Here is a 19,208-nt window from a genome sequence, read left to right as displayed (position 1 = left end):
TAGAGCCCTGAACTGGGAGCCTGATGGTAGTCATTGTGCCAATGGGTGGTCTAATGAGGATTTCATTTGGTTTCTCTCTGGGTCTATAGCATCCAAGAGTCTAGTCTGATATGGGACCGAATATTATGTCATTTGCTGTTACATATCTTCCTTAATTTTATTATTCATTTCTTCAATTGCTTTCCCTGTAGGCCAAATGGGCTTGGTCACAGTTGTACTCCCTACTTAAATCAGAATTGCTACCTTTGAGGATGATGAGGCAGCAACTTGCAGTGGGTCTTCCAAAGTAACCTGGAAGCCTAGTTGGTCTGGATTTGTCTCCGCCGATATAGTTTCTATTTCTTCTTCCTCTCCTTCTTGAGTCTTGGCTTTCTTGATGGTATGGACATCCTCCATATCCACAACCCCTGTTTCATCTACAGTCATTTTATGCTCATTGTCTTTTGTAGTTGGAGTCTCAATCTCCAGTGTTAATGGGAAATGAATCAAAGTTAGCCTTCCATTCAATATCGGGCCTATATTCATGATCATAAGTTGAAGAATTTATGCTTTTCCTCTTCTTTGCAATGACACCATGAGGGTCATAATTCCAAATATCTCCCATATCAAAATTCATTTGTTTCAGTTAATCATTAGTTGCCTAAAAGGTCTATCTGGAGTTAACAATGAAGGGGCCTATAGTCTTACCCAACTTGAACATGTACCCCTTTTTAGCAGGGTAAAGATGGACTTGGTCCACATTAAGACTCTGTCTAATGAATTCCAAGGCGAATATCCTCATTGGAATGAACACAATTAAGTGATAAGGAGGAACCTCACACCCATAAACCCTAACCTTTGTATATTCCTCAAACAAATATCAGTCTTCCAACCTAGTATCCTTGTTGAGCTGGAGGATCACCTTTTGTTGAGGTAGGATTCTTGGGGGGGGGGGGGGGGGGGGACATTGTGAACGATTTTGTAAGAAATGGCCATGTAAGAAGATATGAATTAGGAATAGCCATCATTGTGTAGTCTCCTCCTAAAAACAACATCCCAATCAAAAATAGACTTCCTCTACATGTTTGGGGCCATCGGAATGAGACCTGGGCACTCAAGCTCATCTACATGGGTCTACACAAAAAAATAGAACATAGAGGAATAGTATATGACATATGAGGTGACTAGGAAATAGTGCAATTGGAATTTTATGGATTCACTAGTAGAAAATGAGAAATTAGTAACTAGGTGACTAAAAATGTTAGTGACCACATTTTTTCCAAGTGAAATACTACCAAAAATGAGCAATCTTAAGTGACCAAACTAAAAACAACTAACATAAATCATTAATTTAGTCGTGGGTTAAACTATGTGACTAGCTAATAATTAATACAACTAAAAATGACTAACATGAATGACTAATTTAGTCTAAGAACAATAATACAACTACCTAACAAGTACTACAATAACATGAATCATTTTTTTATGTTAGTCATCTTAATTGTGTCAAGCAATCTAAACTTACAAGTGATAGGGGATTGAAAGGTTGTTAAAGATTGGTTGAAAGGTTATCCTTCCTTAAACACTTCTTCATCCTCACATGGTGTATAGGTGAGCCAACTTTGCATTATTTATCTCTAATAATTTGTAATTTTAAAAATATAATTTATAATAAAAAATATATTTATGTATTTTTTAAAAATCTATTCATTGAATATAATTGGATCTAGTTCCAATTTGAAATTAATTTGAAGAGAAATTTTAATTTTTAAGACTATAATATCAAATAAAAAATACTTTAATTTCATATTAACCAACCTAGATCCATCTTAACCCTGGATCTATCAAGCGCCAAGAGGGATCCAATCTCTCGAGGTGCAAACTTTTTTTTCTAGTGCAAAACTTGAGGAAATGTTTGCACCTCGAGAGATTGGATCCCTCTCGGCACTTGATAGTTATAGGGTTAATATGGATCTAGGTTGGTTATATAATACTATATAATATCTATATTTGTATTTGTGTCTCTTTGTTATTCCCTCTCTCTCTCTCTCACCCCCCAAAAATACGCACACTCTCTCTCCCTCTCTTCCCCTTCTCTCCCTTTCTATCTATACCCTTCTCTCTATTCCCCCCCACTCTCCTCGCTCCCTCACTCTCTCTCCATGACTCCCTTGTCACCCGCTCCCTCTCCACCTTTCTCCCTCTATGTTTTTCTTGTTCCCTACCTCTCCTGCCCCCTCCAATTCCATCTCTATCTTCCTTCCTCTCTATCCCTTATCTCCCACCTACATCTATCTCTCCCCCCAAATCACCCTCCCCCTCTCTCTCTCTCTTCTGTCGAACTCTATCACTATCCCCCCCTCCCTATCCTTCTCCATCTCTATGTCTCCATATCTCTCCCTTCCCCTTCTCTCCCTATCTCTATCATCTCCTCTTCTTTCTCTTCCCTCATATCCTCTCTCCCTCACTCTCTCTCCATCTCTCTCTTCTCACTCCTATCTCTCTCCACCTCTATCTCTCTATGTATTTGTTCTTTCCTCCCTCTCTCTCCCACTCCAACTCCATCTCTCTCTCTCTCTCTCTCCCCCCTCCCACCTCACTCTCTCTCCCCCCATCACTCTCTCTTTCTCTCTCTCTGCCCTCCAACTTTTTCACTATCTCCCTCCCTCTCTCCACCCCCTCCCCAACTCTCTCTTAAATTTGATCACATTGTATTGTGTTTAAGAAATTATCTAAATTAAAAAAAACTTAATTGGTTGTAAAATATTAAACTATATTTTGGGATCAATCATGTCAAAGAAAATAATATAATGAAAAACTTTAAAAAATCATGCACTATATTTAATTTATTATAATTAGTCAATTTGCTTGCTCTCATCCCTTGGATCCTTAGCTAAGATGGATCTATGCCTGTTCTTTATATCTTTATATCTATATATATATATATATATATATATATATATATATATATATATATATATAAAGAACCGACATAGATCCATATTAGCTTAATTTTATTAAAACCTTAATTTAATTTCTATGGGAATATTTTTAGTAGTCATGAGGATAGAGGGATTAGATATATCTCAAATTGTAACATTTTCCCTTTTAGATTCAATTAAAATAATGCTATAAAATTAAATTAAAATAAGGTATTTTTACTATGAAATAAGTTATGGTTTTTTGGCATGTGGTATTGATAAGCCATGGTATTGGCCCATGGTATTGTAAAAAAGCTTATTTACAAGTTAATATCCATGGTAAAGTGAGGGTGAATATACATGGTTAACAATCCTGTCATATTGTTATAAAATATTTTGATTGTGAAATAATTTTTATTTTTGGGCATGTGGTGTTGATAATCCATGGTATCAACCCATGGTATTGTAACATAGACTATTTTTTACAAGTTAATAATATCTACCATAATGTGGGGGTGAATATTAATGGTTAAGAATCTTCTCATATTCATGTGGGAGTGAATATTCACGGTTAAGAATCTTCTCATATTGTTAGGGGGTGAATATTCACGGTTAAGAATCTTCTCATATTGTTAGGGGGTGAATATTCACGGTTAAGAATCTTCTCATATTGATGTGGGGGTGAGTATTCACGGTTAAGAATCTTCTCATATTGTTATAAAATATTTTGGTTGTGAAATAAGTTATGGTTTTTGGACTTGTAGTATTGATAAGCCATGGTATTGGCCCATGGTATTGTAACAATGCCTATTCACAAGTTAATAACAAAATAAAAATATAACAAATTGAATTTTATTATTTTTGTTAATGTAACCTTTTTTTTTCTCGTAGAAAAAGTCGTAATTTTATTCATAAGACAAAATTACATTTTGTAGATGCTGAAGAGCATATGTAGATGTTCTATTCCGGATTTCACCGAAACCAAAAAGCTGAAATAAAATAAAAAAATAAAAAATTGATCTAGCTATTGTTTTCTCCCTTTCTTCTTCTCCACCTTTCGCCATCCACCAGTGTCAGGGGTGGCTTTTACAATGGATAGCTGATTTTTTGTTGCTGTTGTGGGAGAATCCTTGTCCGTCTCTGATCCTTCTGATCCATGAGCTCTCTTGTTGCTGGGTATTTCTTGTCCTGGTTGCTGGGAAGCTTGTTGCTGCATGGGGTTGTTGGGGGCTTCCTCTTCTTTTTGTGTGTTGTCCTGTACTATTTGTTCATCTTCTTCTGCATTGCTTTCTTGGTATATGTTGGTAATTTCTGTGTTTTTTCCCTCTTCTATGTCATTTGGCCATGTTTCTGTAAACTGCCATCCTTTGGGCTTTGTTGGCTGTCTTCTTTTCCTATCTTTTTTGTTTTGTGGGCACCCACTTTGTAGATGACCAGTTTGACGACATAAGCAACATCTGAAGGTAGTGTTTTCATAATCGAGTGGTTGTGCCCATTGCTTTTCGTTATGGAGTAAGAGGATATGGTCTGGTAATCCCTGACTGAGATCAACCTCCACACAGATCCTGGCAAATGTAATATCCTCGGAGAGGCGCTCATTGTCTACTTTTAAGAATTTCCCCAAAGCGTTGCCAATACCTGCTAATACTTTGAAGTGCCAAAAATGCAGGGGTAGGTTGTATAACCTAACCTAAACAGGCATTTTGGAGACCACCATGGTGTTGGGGTTAAATTCTGGGAACCAAGATGTCGTGAAAAGTCTGGCATTACCCTAGAACCATGGTCCCTCATTCAATGTGTAGTCCTTGTCCTCTACTGTGTCGAATTTGACAACAAAAAACTCTCTTGAACAGAGGTGGATATCACAGTTTGTTGTCCATATGGAGTAAATCCATTGACAAAGGGAATCTAGCTTGGGCCAATATCCATTAAACCTACAGATCACTGCTTTAGATGAATATTCATCATATATTTCATTTACCTCAAGTATAGCAATTGTTATTGCCGGGTTCTGAGCTTTCTACTCGATGATGTAGGCTCCAAGGATTGTAGTTTGTTGTTCTATTTGTGCTTTAGATTCCATCTTCCCTTTCATTGCATCTTTGAAGGATTTTGAGCTCGTGCCTGGGGATCCTCCACAAAGCCTTGTGCTAAGGTATATGGTTGAGTCATTTCCGATGCCATATCGTTTTAGTTTGTGCTCCTCCTGCAACACTTTTCCTATGTAGATCAAGAGTTGTTTGCATGTTGGGATACCTATCCTTTCTTGTATCCTTTGTTTTAGTGTTTTTATGTCCTCCGAGCACTCAATCTTGATGCAGACTGTGTTCCCTTCCATAGATCTGATAAAAAGTGAACATTGTTTATCATTAGGCTTTTCAGGATCTGATTCCTCCATATCTATCTTAACAGATCCGAGTCCCTAAGTCAGATCTACACTCTCGGATTGTGATCCTGCACCACTGAGTTTTGTATTATTTTTGCGCCATGGTTTCTCCAGATCTGGCTTGTGGGGTTTGTTTTTCATAGCCCCAACCAGTATCTCAAGTGTTAATGTAACCTTTTATTATTAATTGAGGCCATATTTAAATTTTTACACTCATCCCAATATCATTTTTAACTTCTTCTTCTTCTTCTTCTTCTTCTTCTTAATTTAGCGTCTTATCCAAAAATAACAAATTCTTATTAAAAATAAATCATTTAAACCAATTGAAAATTATATATTTTATTTTATATTATAAATATTTCTTTTCTTTTTCATTTCTAGTTTAGCATTGGGTTCAAATAAAATATTCACAGATTACAACATCACATTATAGAACTACATTTTTCTCTACCTTGTTGATGTTTGCGTGGAAATTCCAAAAGAAGGAAGATCATCAATGTGATCTATGGATTTCATGGGATTCGAACCCAGATAGAACACCTTAGAAGAGGATCAATGATTTGATGGAGGAAGGGCAAGGTCATTGGGAGTGGCGATTTTGGCCATCTGTACATGGGTATGAATTTGGACTCTGGAGAGTTCTTCCTTTTCACTAAAGATGATTTTTATTCTCGTGGGTAAACAATTTCAAGGGTTTTTATGATCAAAGCATAAATTTCATCTAGAGTTGAAGGTTTAATTATTATGATAATGTGGATCTTTATTGTGGCCAACAATTCATCAAAAGACAATGCACAAGTAAGAATTTTTCATGTCCTTATTGTATAAAGGGTTTAATGATTATGATAATGTAGATCTTGATTGTGACCAACAATTCATCAAAATACAATGCACAAGTAAGCATTTTTCATGTCCTTATTGTACAAAGGGCTTAATGATTATGATAATGCAGATTTTGATTGAGGCCAACAATTCATCAAAAGGAAATGGACAAGTAAGCATTTTGCATGTCCTTATTGTATAGATCAGTTCACTCCTCCCTAACTTTTCTAGGGTCAGAATGCATGAAATTTTACTTTTTCTTTTCAGCATTTTTTTAGTGGTTGATTTTTTGTGTAATGGACTCTACCATGCCCAAATTTAAAGGGCTGGTAGGATGGAAATACTAGACCTTCCTCAAAATTTGTTACATGAAATTAAAATTTCTTGTAATCATGAACATAAGATCTTTTATGTTTCATCCTTAGCAGGGAAAATTTTAAGGATGAAAGTTTATCTTAAATTTTAGAAGCATTAACGAATCTTACTAGTCCCTAATATGCAAACTGCAAAATATTTGGGGATATTTTTGTAAAAATACTTAGATATATAATAATTTTATAATATTCTATATACAATTTTGGTGATTCTTTGGGTAAAACAATTTTATAGTATAAAATTTGAGTGAATAACTTTTAGGAAAAAAAACTAGAAATTGACAAATTGTTTTTTTTAAAGCATGGAAAATTAGCCCACTTGCGAATATTAGCCCCTAAACTTTTCCCTAGTCCTTAGATTCTGATCTCAATGCCTACAATTTTAAACCATGTTACCATATTTTAAGTAGAATATACTTATATCCATTAAACCTTACAACTCTCCAAAGTTTAGGTTAATTTTAGCTAAAAAGAAGGAACCTAAATGGACTTTGCAGCTTAGACTCAATTCTTATAGACATGATTAAAAATGGAATAACCCAAATGGTTTGATATCTTTTACCCACACATCAACTTCCAAGACCTTTGCTAATATTCTGAACCTAAATAGAGAGAGTAGAAGAAGAAGAGGATCCTAGATGAGGTGGACCTTGACCTGCTTGATCCTTTTCAAAAGCTAGGCATGCCCTTGACTAGAAGAAGATATTGACCAACATTGTTGTAGATGTTGTTTTTGACAGAATTTTCATTGCTTCCATGCATAGGTAGACTTTATAGGAAATTGAGGTTATCTTTTATTTGTTATAAGAGGTAATTCGGGAGAATCTTGATCTAGTTAGGAAGTAGCTTAACAGGGTTGTTCCTCCTGCTGATAACTATTAAGCTGCATTGTATTTTTGTTTTAGTGATAGCTCCTTACGTTAAATCCCCAAACACACTTTGTCACTGATGGAAATATCCACTTATTTCAGGATGAATGAGATGGAGACTAGGTAGTTTGAGAGGACTCTTGTTGTTGTAGATGAGCAAAGTTCTGTGAGGTGAGAGGAGTTCTGTGACATATATTGAAGGATACGCTACACCATTTTATGACACCAATCATCTCCATTCCACATTACTGGATATCTATTGCACCAAGCGAGCAAAGATAAAGTATTCCACTGTAAAGAATTGGTATGTCAGGGATGAGGAATGCAGACGTGGGATTTATAATTCTATTACGAAAAGAGGTTTGTGCAATGGAGACAAATCAAGGATTTCATGGACCTGAGTAGAGATTGGTTCGAAAATCACCTGCAAATACTCAAACATTGTTTTAAAAGGATATGATGTAATTCAAGAGTTCTATTCTATTGCCTTGAAAAATAGCTACCAATAGGGGATGACAAAGATAATCCATATAGGGAAGAATTGCGGGATAATCCATATCGGTGACCAGGCAGTTGCAAATACTTATCGTTACATTTAGGTAAAATTTGAGTTGCATTCTAAAGTCTCTAATTTCATTTATTGATAGTCCATATTGTGTCCTTGGCACTCTTAATTTCATTGTGGTAGGATTGGAATGGGTTAAAAAATCTAGCATATCATTGAGTAAAATAGACACCCACATTTCACTACATGTCATTGTGCATACTCTCTATTTTTTATACAATTAGAAGTGAGAAATATGATGTGTGCACAACTAAAAATCCTAGCAGGCATGATGAATCCAGTCTTAGCATGGAAATCTAAAACAAGAATCATAAAATATCAATAAATTTGTGACATGGAGTAAAAAATACAATAAAAGATTCTATGCCAATATTGTCTATTTAGTGCAAGATACTACTAATATTTCATAATTTTCAAATATGGTGGATGTCATGAAGATGCCCTCAAGCAAATTTACTAACTTGAAGATAAGATGGTCAATGCAACTATTTATCTTAAATAGGCTAAATTTAGGTAATTAAAACAAGTTTGAAAATCGCTAGAAACACCACCCCTCTTTACTTTAAATAAGCTAAATTTAGGTAATTAAAACAAGTTTGAAAATCGCTAGAAACACCACCCCTGTTTATTTTAAATAGGTCAAATTTAGGTAATTAAAACCAGTTTGAAAATCACTACAAACACCACCTCCGCGTCATTTTATTTCCAGTTGTACAAGAGAATATTGATTAAAATTATGAGCACTTCCATTTAAATTCATCGTACATAAAATAACAAACAAGGTTGATGCTTTTAAAAGCTATATCCATCATTAAATATAAGATATGACAAGGATTGCTCATAATTTTAAAGGCTATATCCATCACCAACTATAATATAAGAGTTAATGAGATGAGAAAAAGTTTGTCTTGATATAAAATGTAAACATCATATTACTTGTAACTCATGCATATTGTATGTTATTGTGCATATGTTAATTGTATAACTTCAATCTGGGTAATTTTTTACATTTAAATGGTCAAATATGTAGAAGTTACATTACACTAGCTTAAATCCACACACAAATAAAATATCAAAAATATGGCAAGGGAATGAGTAAGCATTTTCACACACTGGTATAAAATTTCCCCTTGGTTGGTGAAGGACTAATTAAATGCCATTTTCAGTGGAGTATTAAGTTATTAACCGAATATAAATATGTGATGGGATTGAGTAAGAATTTTCACACACTCGTTTAAAATTTCCGCTTGGTTGGTGAAGAACTAATTAAATGCTATTATTGATGGAGTATTAAGTTATTAATTGAATAATAAATAAATAAAAATTAGTCTCTGAAATGACTGAAAAAGGATCTTTGGAATGTTATATAGAAGTTACATTTCACATATCTATATCTACCTTGACGTAACTATAATATTCCAACTCCATTTTTTTGTATAGAAGTTACATTTCATGTAGATATAAAAGTTACATTTACGTATTTTAGATAGAAGTTATATTTTACATAGCTATATCTACCCTAACATAACTATAATATTCCAACTCCATTTTTTCAAACTTTTCAACATTTTAAAGATTTGTCTATTTTAGTGTGATTATGCAATTAAATAGTTGATATTGTTTAAGACATCTCCTATTTGCAACATTTTGAATTTTTAAGTGGGATCTTGGGTAGGTTTTTGTTACTACCATATATCATGTTTTAAGTAGATGGTGTTTTATAATTCACCCTAGAGGCTTTAGGAGTAACCTTGAATTGCGTGCTTGTTTCCATTATACATCTAATATTTGCAACCTTTTCTATGTGAAGAACCCAATAGCCCATGTTGAACATGAAGCAAGTACCTAAAAAATTGGGGAATATTAGTTATTCTATTTCCAAAAGGGGATAGATCTAGAAAATGAAATGGAAACTATCATAAATGGATTTTGTTGGGTTGTATTTAATGAAATCCCACTAGAATTTTCTACTAAAGTAAATCAATTGATGAATTTGAAGCTTGAAGGTAGAGTTGAATAGGTGTTGCAAGGTATCTATATAACACTGTCTATATACATGATTCTAATGCCATGAGATGGTGTCTCAATAACACTATTGTCCAATGATGGATGCTAGATGTAGATGGTTTTCTCATGTCCTACAGGTAAATCGTATCATTATATTACTATGAAATCTCGGAATGTTTTCAAAGTTTGTCTCAGATAAGGAAATATGTATGTAATCTTGAATTTATATATGTGATAAAGAATAGAGTTGTCATTACAAATAATTGGGATCTACCATGTAAGTTTACTTTACTACATGAAATTATTGATTTGTTAGATCCCAACTAGTTAGGGTTGAATTTATTTTTGTTGTAATGAGATTAAGGATAAAGTTTTCATTTTAATCACTGAAATATACCATGTAATATTTATTCACTACATGAAATTGTTTATTTGTTAGAGACCAACTTATTAGGATTATGAAGAGTCCTCTTTCATGATAGTATTTATGAATGCTCTATTCTTGCTCAAAGAATTACATATTACAGAAAGCTGGAGAATATATGAGATGCAGCTGAATGGTTTCTGTTTAAAATGTGTGGAGGGAGTATAAAATCATCTTCAGTTGCGTTCACATATTTTGGATCACCCACTAAAGTGATTCATTTTCATCCTAGTTAATTCCATTTCTACTATCCCAATGCTTTTAGAAGCCCTTCTCCAAAGTGTTCTCTTAACTATCTTGGAGGGAAATTGATTACTTGATTGGAACCCACAGCTTACAACTTGATTAGGAGAAAGGGATGAGAAAGCTTCATATTCTTCAATATATTCTGCAAGTTAAAATCATATCAAACGGTTTCCTTTCTGTTTAATTGATATGAAAATCACTCGAGCATTTATTAGGATTTTGAGATGATTTTCAATGATTTTTTTTCTGAAAGTTATGTTCTCAATTAAAGGAATTAAATAAAAGGTGAAAATGATGCAATGGAAGGAATTTTTGTTTTAGTTCCTAAGAACGCCTTGCTAATGTGAAGGGATTGGTATTTTCTTGACTCTAGATTAGTCGCATTTGACTTCCTAGCCTTTCTTTTAATTTCATTTTTGTTGCGTTTATATTGCTATCCTTGAAGTTGGTGATCTAATGTGTGTGTAATAGGAAGTATTAACTACTAAGCACTCTCAAAGGTGATATTGATGGATGAATAAATTTAAATGTCCCTACTTGACACTTTAGTATTACATGATCATGCAAAGAAATTATTAATCAATATTAAAGGGAAGGTGATTAACGTGCAGTGTTTCTTGGCTTGTCATATAATTACTGCATTTTGGCCCCCACTAATATATTTGATGCTACTTTTTGGTTGTTACTTAGGGAGGTTCCTTTTGGCTCAAGAAAACATCGAGGATAAATGTCCATTGCATTGGCATTGGACATTATCATAGAGGAATTCACTGAAAGAAATAGAGGACATGGGAGAAATTGGTACAACGAGCAGATAACCACTAGAGAAACATCGAGGCACCATAATTTCTTGTGTATTTAGATTCACTCGAACTTAACTAGTCACAAAAGTACCTTTTTTCCAAATATTTTCATGTAGACAGAAATACTAAAAATGCAATTTCAAACTAATTATTCAAACTAATAATTATCTGATAGTCATAATTTATAATTAAATACACTAGTGCAAAATGGCTAATTAATTACTAAAACAATGACTAAAATTTTCATATAAACGACCATTTTTCAGTCGATGACCAGTAGTAGCTAATTTACAGTATCTTATAACACGACCAACTTTTAGTCATTTTTGACCTAGTCATTAATTGGTTGTCTCAATTTTATTGTCTAGTAGTATATTCAATCATAAATCTGGTCATTAATTTAGTCATTAATGGCCACAATTAATGACCAAATATACAACAAAATATATTACTACATGATCATCCGAGAAAACCAATTAATGACTAAAGAAATATGACTAAATTTATGTCGTGTTATAAGATACTGTAAATTAGCTACTAATAGTCATATATATGCAAATTTAGTTGTCATTTGTAGTCACAAATTAATCATTTACAATAGTCATTTATATTTTTTTGGTAGTTTCATATTTCATTATATAAACAACTAATTTAGTAGTTTATCATTTCATTTATTTTCATTAATAATCAGTATAAACGACTAATTTAGTCGTATATTCATTTTGTTTGTGTTTATCATTAGTCAATATAATCTACTAATTTAGTAGTTTTAGATTGATTTTATGTGTTCATTATTAATCGACATAAATTAATTAGTATGATTTTGCGACTAAATTAAAAAAATTGTCATACAATGTGCACTAGTTCATCTAATATGAAAATGCAAAGTTACATATGTTAATTAAAATACTAAGCAATATCAAATGCAACTATAAATAATTTCAACCACATAAATTATATTATATGTATTACAATATGAGTTTCCAACTTACCATTAGTTGGACTACAATTTAGACATGAAATGTTGTTTCATCACTACAAAACATTACCATTGTGTTGCAAAGCCATTGCAAGTGAATTCACCAACTCAGAAGACTTGAACATCAATCTATATGTGTGTGTCTTATGTGGGATATTGGATTTAAGGGTATCACTAGATTGGTTCTCTTCTCTCTCTTTTTGTGTTTTCCTCTCTAGTGTTAATGTTCTCCTCTTTCTTCAAATCCTTCTCCCTACCATCAATACTAAGTTCCTTTTCTGAAAACAAAAGAAGGTACAATCACTAGTAGAAAATGATGAAATTAGTAACTAGGTGACTAAAAAGGTTTGTCACCCAATTATTTCAAGTGAATTGCTACTAAATTTGAATAATTTTAAGTGACTGAACTAAAAATGACTAACTTAAATTACTAATTTCGTTTATGGATAAAATATACGACTAAATAATAAGTGACCAATCTAAAAGTGACTAACGTAAATGACTAATTTAGTCAAGGAATAAAATATGTGACTGGATAATAAGTGTAAAATTAATAATGATTAACTTAAATGACTACTATAGTCCAAGAATAAAAATATTACAAAATAACAAGCACAACAAATATATGAATTACTCAGTTATGTTAGTAGTTTTTAATTATGTCACTTCGAAAATGGAAAATTACAATTTTGATATTGAAGTGTTACATTGCACTACATGGGTCTTTGAATCCATCTGCATTGTTAAAATTTAGAGACAAAGTGAATCCATCTACAGTGTTCAAACTATGAATAACATTTTGTCTCTAAATTTTAACATTGCAGATGGATTCAAAGACCCCCTTCTTTGAATCCATCTGCAATGTTAAATTTAGAGACAAGGGGGTCTTTGAGTCCATTTGCAGTGTTAAAATTTAGAGAACCCTTTAAGAGGGCCTCTAAATCCATCTGCAATGTTAAGTACATAAAAATGACTTTAAATGACTAAAATTTTCTACTCATAACAACATTTGACATAAAAATGACTCAAAATGCACATAAAATATCTTGAAACCCTTCTAACAAAAACTATTATCCATTGCATTGTGAATAAAATGTGATATGAGATTACTTGTGCTATGAAATGTTTGATTTAAATCATTTAGTTATAATAGTTTATGAATATTAATGAATAAAATTTTCAAAAATCCTTTGGAGTTAAGATGTTGTGGAATACCTTCATTTTGAACATATTCTAGAATATTGGCCTGGTTTAAATTTCCATGAAACATAATGTATGATAAAAAGGAAATTCTAGTAAAGAAACAAAATTGCATACAAGTTTTTCTTTCTTCTATGCTATTGTTTCGTATGCTACCACCTTACAACATTTACTTTGAAACATGTGGTGTAATTGCTAGTTTTATATGTTTGATGAATAGAGTGTTTAGAGTTTATATAGACTAATTTGTTATTTCGTTCTTGGGTAATATTATTATACACTCTAAGACAAAAGAGGAGCATGAGTGACATTTGAGGATGGTGTTATAGGTGTTGCAAGAGCAATAATTGTATGCCAAGTTGAGTGATTGCACTTTCTATCAAAGGAAAATCCATGATTTAGTTCACAATGTCTTAGAGGAGAGCATAACAATGGACCCAGGGAAGACTAAATCCATCAAAGGTTGGCTATCACCAAAGAATATTTCAAAGGTGACATTGTTTATGGGTTTACCTAGTTACCACATGATATTAATTGGAGGTTTCTATAATATTGCACATTCAATTATTTGATTGCAACAAAAATGAGTATAGGCTTAATGGACTACAAATTATGAAGATAATATTCAATTGCTGAAATATTTATTAACCAATGCACCTATCATAAATAATGCAAATCCAAATGAGGATATTTTTGTGTGCATAAATGCATGTAAAGAAGGACTTGATGGGCCCCTTATACAAGATAGGCATGTCATATGAATTGAAGAAAATCAAAGAACACGAAAGAAATTATGCTACCCATGACTTGGAGCTTACAAATGTTATCCATGCATTGAAAATGTGAAGACATTATCTTATGGGATGAGAAATTGAGTTGAAAATAGACCATAACAGTTTGAAATACTCACATAGAAAAATTAGATGGTTGGAATGCCCTAGTGAATCTAACTTTGACATCAAAAACATTAAGGGAAAAGAGAATAAAGAGGTTAATGCACTCAACAAGAGGGTGCATGTAATGCATGCTATAGCTATTAGCATATACAACATAGACTTAAAAAGAATAATTTTGGAAGATTAGGATCAAACTAACGCTATTTACAAATTAAAGAAGGCTTACAACAAGGTAATTCACACCAAAAAATTAAATATTACATGATAGAAGAGGATGGAATCCTCTTGCAAAGGAACACAAGTTTATGTTCCTAATTCTCAAGAATTGAGAAAATTAGTGATAAGAGAAATGTGCAATGCACCATATGTTGGACACCTAGGGTAGTAGAAAACTATTGTAGCTATAAGAATCTAGTATTTTCGACTTAGTATGAAAAGAATGTGGTTGATTACGTAGCCAAATGCGTGTAATGTTAGAAGGTAAAGGCTAAACATAGACATCCAACATGATTTCTATATCAATTGTCCATTCCTAAATGCAAATGATAGATTGTTACCATAAATTTAATAACCAAGCTACCAAGGATAAAAAGGTGAGATTATTCCATCATGGTAGTGATGGACAAGATTACAAAAGACACACATATTATTTCAATTAAGTTGATTGATAAGGAATCCAATATTGTGAAAATTTATATAAAAAGGAAATTGTGAAGTTATATTTTGAGTTGGGATCGAATAACCTAGAAAACAAAGTGATTGTTGGGCTATATATTCTAAAAGAGATGGAAGAACATATGTTAAAGATAAGTAAAAATAAAAAGGATGCATGAGATAGGTAGAAAGTTGTGCAAACAAAGGAAAAATGCATAGATAATTTATATTGGTTAGGCATGTGTTTTTCAAAGTGAAGGCTAAAAAGAGCTCACTAAAATTGGGAAGCTACCGAGAATTGGTAACACAATATTGTGGACCATTTGAAATCCTAGATAGGATAAGGTTGGTTGTATACATTCTTGCATTACTTGCATCCATGAATATTCATAAAAGTGTTTCATGTATCTTTATTGAAAAAGTATGTGCCTAATCCTAACCTTGTGATGGATTAGATTATGGTCTAGGTGGAGCACAAAAGGGAATTTGAAGTGGAGCCAATATGAATCTTAGACTCAAAATAAGAAGTTCTCCTGTGCAAAGCCATTATCTTGGTAAAGGTCTAGTGGACCTACTGCAATCTTGAAGATACCACATGGGAGCATGAAGAGGCTATTTGGGAGGACTATCCATAGATTTTTGCATATTTTGAGGAAATATGAATGTACATTCGTGCATAAATGATTTAAGACTCCATTTTTTATAGATAGGATTACTAAATTCCATAGCTTATATATTTCATGTCCGACCAGTGGTTGAGCCCTCAAAGGTAAGTGGGACAAACTAAAGGATTGTGATGGAGAGAAGGGAGTACTCTTCCTTTGATTATGTAGGTTGAGGGAGAGTGAGATTTGGGAATTTGGAATGTCTATAGGATTTACTAATTTGTCAAATTATAGAGTGCTAATATGTAAAAAAAATTATGTATCTACCTGTAAACCTATATGGTGATGTGCACTAAAGATAGTGAAAAAATGTAGGGGGAGGGGGGGGGGGGGGGGGGGGTAATGTAACACCCTAATTTTGATCGCTAGATTAGAAATGTATATTTTTAAATATGATGAATGTGTAAATGCCAAGATATATAATATGTAAAAATGTAGCCAAATATCACTAGCATTATTGGATTTTGATGGTTTCATTATGTAAGGTGACCAATGTGCGAAACTCGCAATAGTCAGGAGGAGACACCAAAACAAATTATCCATGTTAAGGGTTGGTGTGGTATAGGCCTAGTGTGATTGTCAAGTGATTTTTATGGCTTAGATGCCCTAGGTTATGGTTTCTTAGATCACATGCTAGTCCCACAAGTCATGGACACAATATCAAACAAAAAAATATATGTAAACATTTATATTGAAAATAATAATATAAAATACATCACTGGTTATAAAATGGACAAGAACATATTCATGGAGGACCTATCATTCCATAAAGGAGGGGGATAAAAATGGGTCCAAAGGTAGATCACACATGCCTAAAAACCCATGTTATTAGCGTCAATTAATTTTCATTACCATATAATCCCCATTCAACTTATTAAAACCAGTCATTGAATGCATTTTTGAGGTTGGTAGAAGAGTCATATCAATTAGTTATTGAAGCATGAGCTAAGTACACTCATGAGGGGAGTGGTTTTATTGAATGCATGTAAGAGGTGGGTGAGAGAGTCATCTCACCTAGATGTGAGAACATGTGATGAGTAAAATTATCTTTTGAATCGTCTAAGTCAAAACATGCATAAGAAAAGGAATTTGAGTAGAGGAGATAGCTAACTTTCAAAAAGCAAGGGGACAAAAAAAACTAGAGTTTTGTTGCTACAAGAGGAGAAAATACAATTTGTGTTGAAAACAATCTCTAGAGTTGATATTTATGATAAGAACTAGCTTTGCATGTTTGTGAGGCGTTATAATTTAGAAATCACTCAAGAGCTTGTGTAAAGTTTGTTGTAAGTGCTCCAGTTGTATCTGCATTTCCTATATCCCATAACTAAGAGATTCCTTACCAATCTATGTCAGACCCCTAGAGGGGATGGACATTGTCTAAGGGACTACGATACATAGAAATATTTCTAAATGAGATTTCTTTCAAAACGGTATTAGAGTTGGATTTATGGTAACATGCCTTAGACTAAGGGTCTAGGTATGTCACTCATTGTATTATTGGTATGTTGTCAAAACCTAGCAAATTTTCATGTAGAAGAATAAGTGTGATAAGGTTTAATGATATTTATCTCAAACATCGACAAAGAAATGCAAACTAATGCCCAAAGAATAGATAAATTAATTCATAAATGAATCCCAAATAAAATTGTTGGTTCTTATTCATTTGGAAAGGATTTTTTATAGTTTTACAAAGAGAGCATCAATTGAAGAGTCAATCCTTAAATTTGGCATGCATAAAAATTAAAGGCTAGAAGAAGAAACAAAATATGAAACTAACTAAAAAACTAGCATTTAAGATATAGAAAGGTATCCTTCATGGGAGGTGAACTACTAGTGATGATGCTCCTTGGCGATCATGGCCTAATGTGTCACATTAGGTCCTCCCAGCTTAGATGGATATTCTCCCCACTTCTCAATTTAGTGATGGAGCTATGTATGTGAAATTGATACTAGATAGGTTATCACTAAACTTGCGAGAAATACTAAAAATGATATGATGAGCAAGGTTACAATGATGTTCATAGGCATATGAATCAAACCCTACTCAATGTGCAGATGCAAAAAACTATGCTATAAAAAAAATGAAAAATATGGTGTTGTTATAAGCTACCAAACACTACTAACATCATAATGTACCCATCAGAAAATCCTAATATTTAAAGTGAAACAAATATCTTATTCAAGATGTAGAAACTCATTGTGTCAAGTATCTCACTCTTACATCTCAAAATATTTAAGCTATTATTAACTTTTGATCTCCAAAATGATCAACATGCATACTTTTGTGACATTTCAAAATGAAGAAGAATTATTATTTTCCACACCATTTAAAAAAATAAAACACAAATGTCAAGAAGAAAACAAATTTCTAAAATCTTCAAATAAATTTAACATGGACTGTTCAATATTCAAATATATCTATCCATCCCATAATTTAACACAACTCAAAATTGAGCGCGTTGTTAAATCTATTTACTATGAGCTAATTCCCGCCCAAAAAAACAAAGTAGCACCAGATGATATAACCATAACTCTTGGTAGAGGAGAAGCCATAATGAACAAAGAACACACTACAAATCCAAGCCCGAGACATCACACCCCACAAAATCAATCATGTCATCCACCTGTTTAGGATCCCATGTGACCAGGACAGTGTGCACAATGATTGTCAAATAGAGCTAGGCTGAATTATTTGCAATTAGAGAATATGATGCAGGAGCATGAAGCTTGAAAAGAAAAGACTTCGAATTTTATTTCAAAAATACCAAAAAAAGTTTACAAGAAAAGGAGTGGGATCCTTTAGCTGTCACTTTACAAGATAGGATTCGAGTTGGAATTCATGGATTTGAATTATCTTGTAATTAATTCAATTATTTAGGCTTAGTTGAGATTCTTGAGGAGAATATCATGTAGATTAGACATTATCTAGGATTAGGCAGATTCGATCCATTGATTCAAGATCTGATTATTGTATGTACAGGTATTTATGTAAGTTTTGAATTAGTAGAATGGGATTTTGGATGAGGAGGATTGGAATGTAAAATTTGGAATCTCTTTGTATCTCCGTGAATAGCACATGAATGGTCAAATCCTAGAGGCTTTAATTTCCTTCAAAATATTTCTAAGTTTTGTTGATTTCCAGTTTGAGCCCTTTAGAATTAGATTTTGTATAATCTTGTGTTGTCGCATCTAAATCTTCACTCACTATGCATTGAAATAACTTGGATGTATTTCAAAATCACAGAGTTAGTTAGCAATATCATGAATCTGATAAATAAGAAATAAACTTGGTGGAAGTGCTAAGTCTGGCAGAACAAGGAAACCTGACAAATTTGCAAGAAACCCAAAAGAAGATTAGAATCGTCCAATCAGACGGATCCAACAGATCTAATGGTCATCACGTTCCAACAAGCGCAGA

General features: G+C 32.9%; 1 pseudogene; it reads right to left on the bottom strand.

Annotated features, from left to right (window-relative positions):
* Nucleotides 1-225: 225 nt before the first annotated feature.
* The window catches only part of LOC149179049 (floricaula/leafy-like protein FL1 pseudogene), a 31,165-nt pseudogene continuing 12,182 nt past the window's right edge, over nt 226-19,208 (bottom strand).

Source organism: Pinus tabuliformis, chromosome 4_1 (genome assembly GCF_031772625.1).
Source record: "Pinus tabuliformis cultivar Carrire ecotype Pingquan chromosome 4_1, CPIR1, whole genome shotgun sequence".
In the NCBI taxonomy this organism is placed as follows: Eukaryota; Viridiplantae; Streptophyta; class Pinopsida; order Pinales; family Pinaceae; genus Pinus; species Pinus tabuliformis.
Note: the sequence above shows the minus strand (reverse complement) of the source record. Positions and strands in the feature narration are given on the sequence as shown.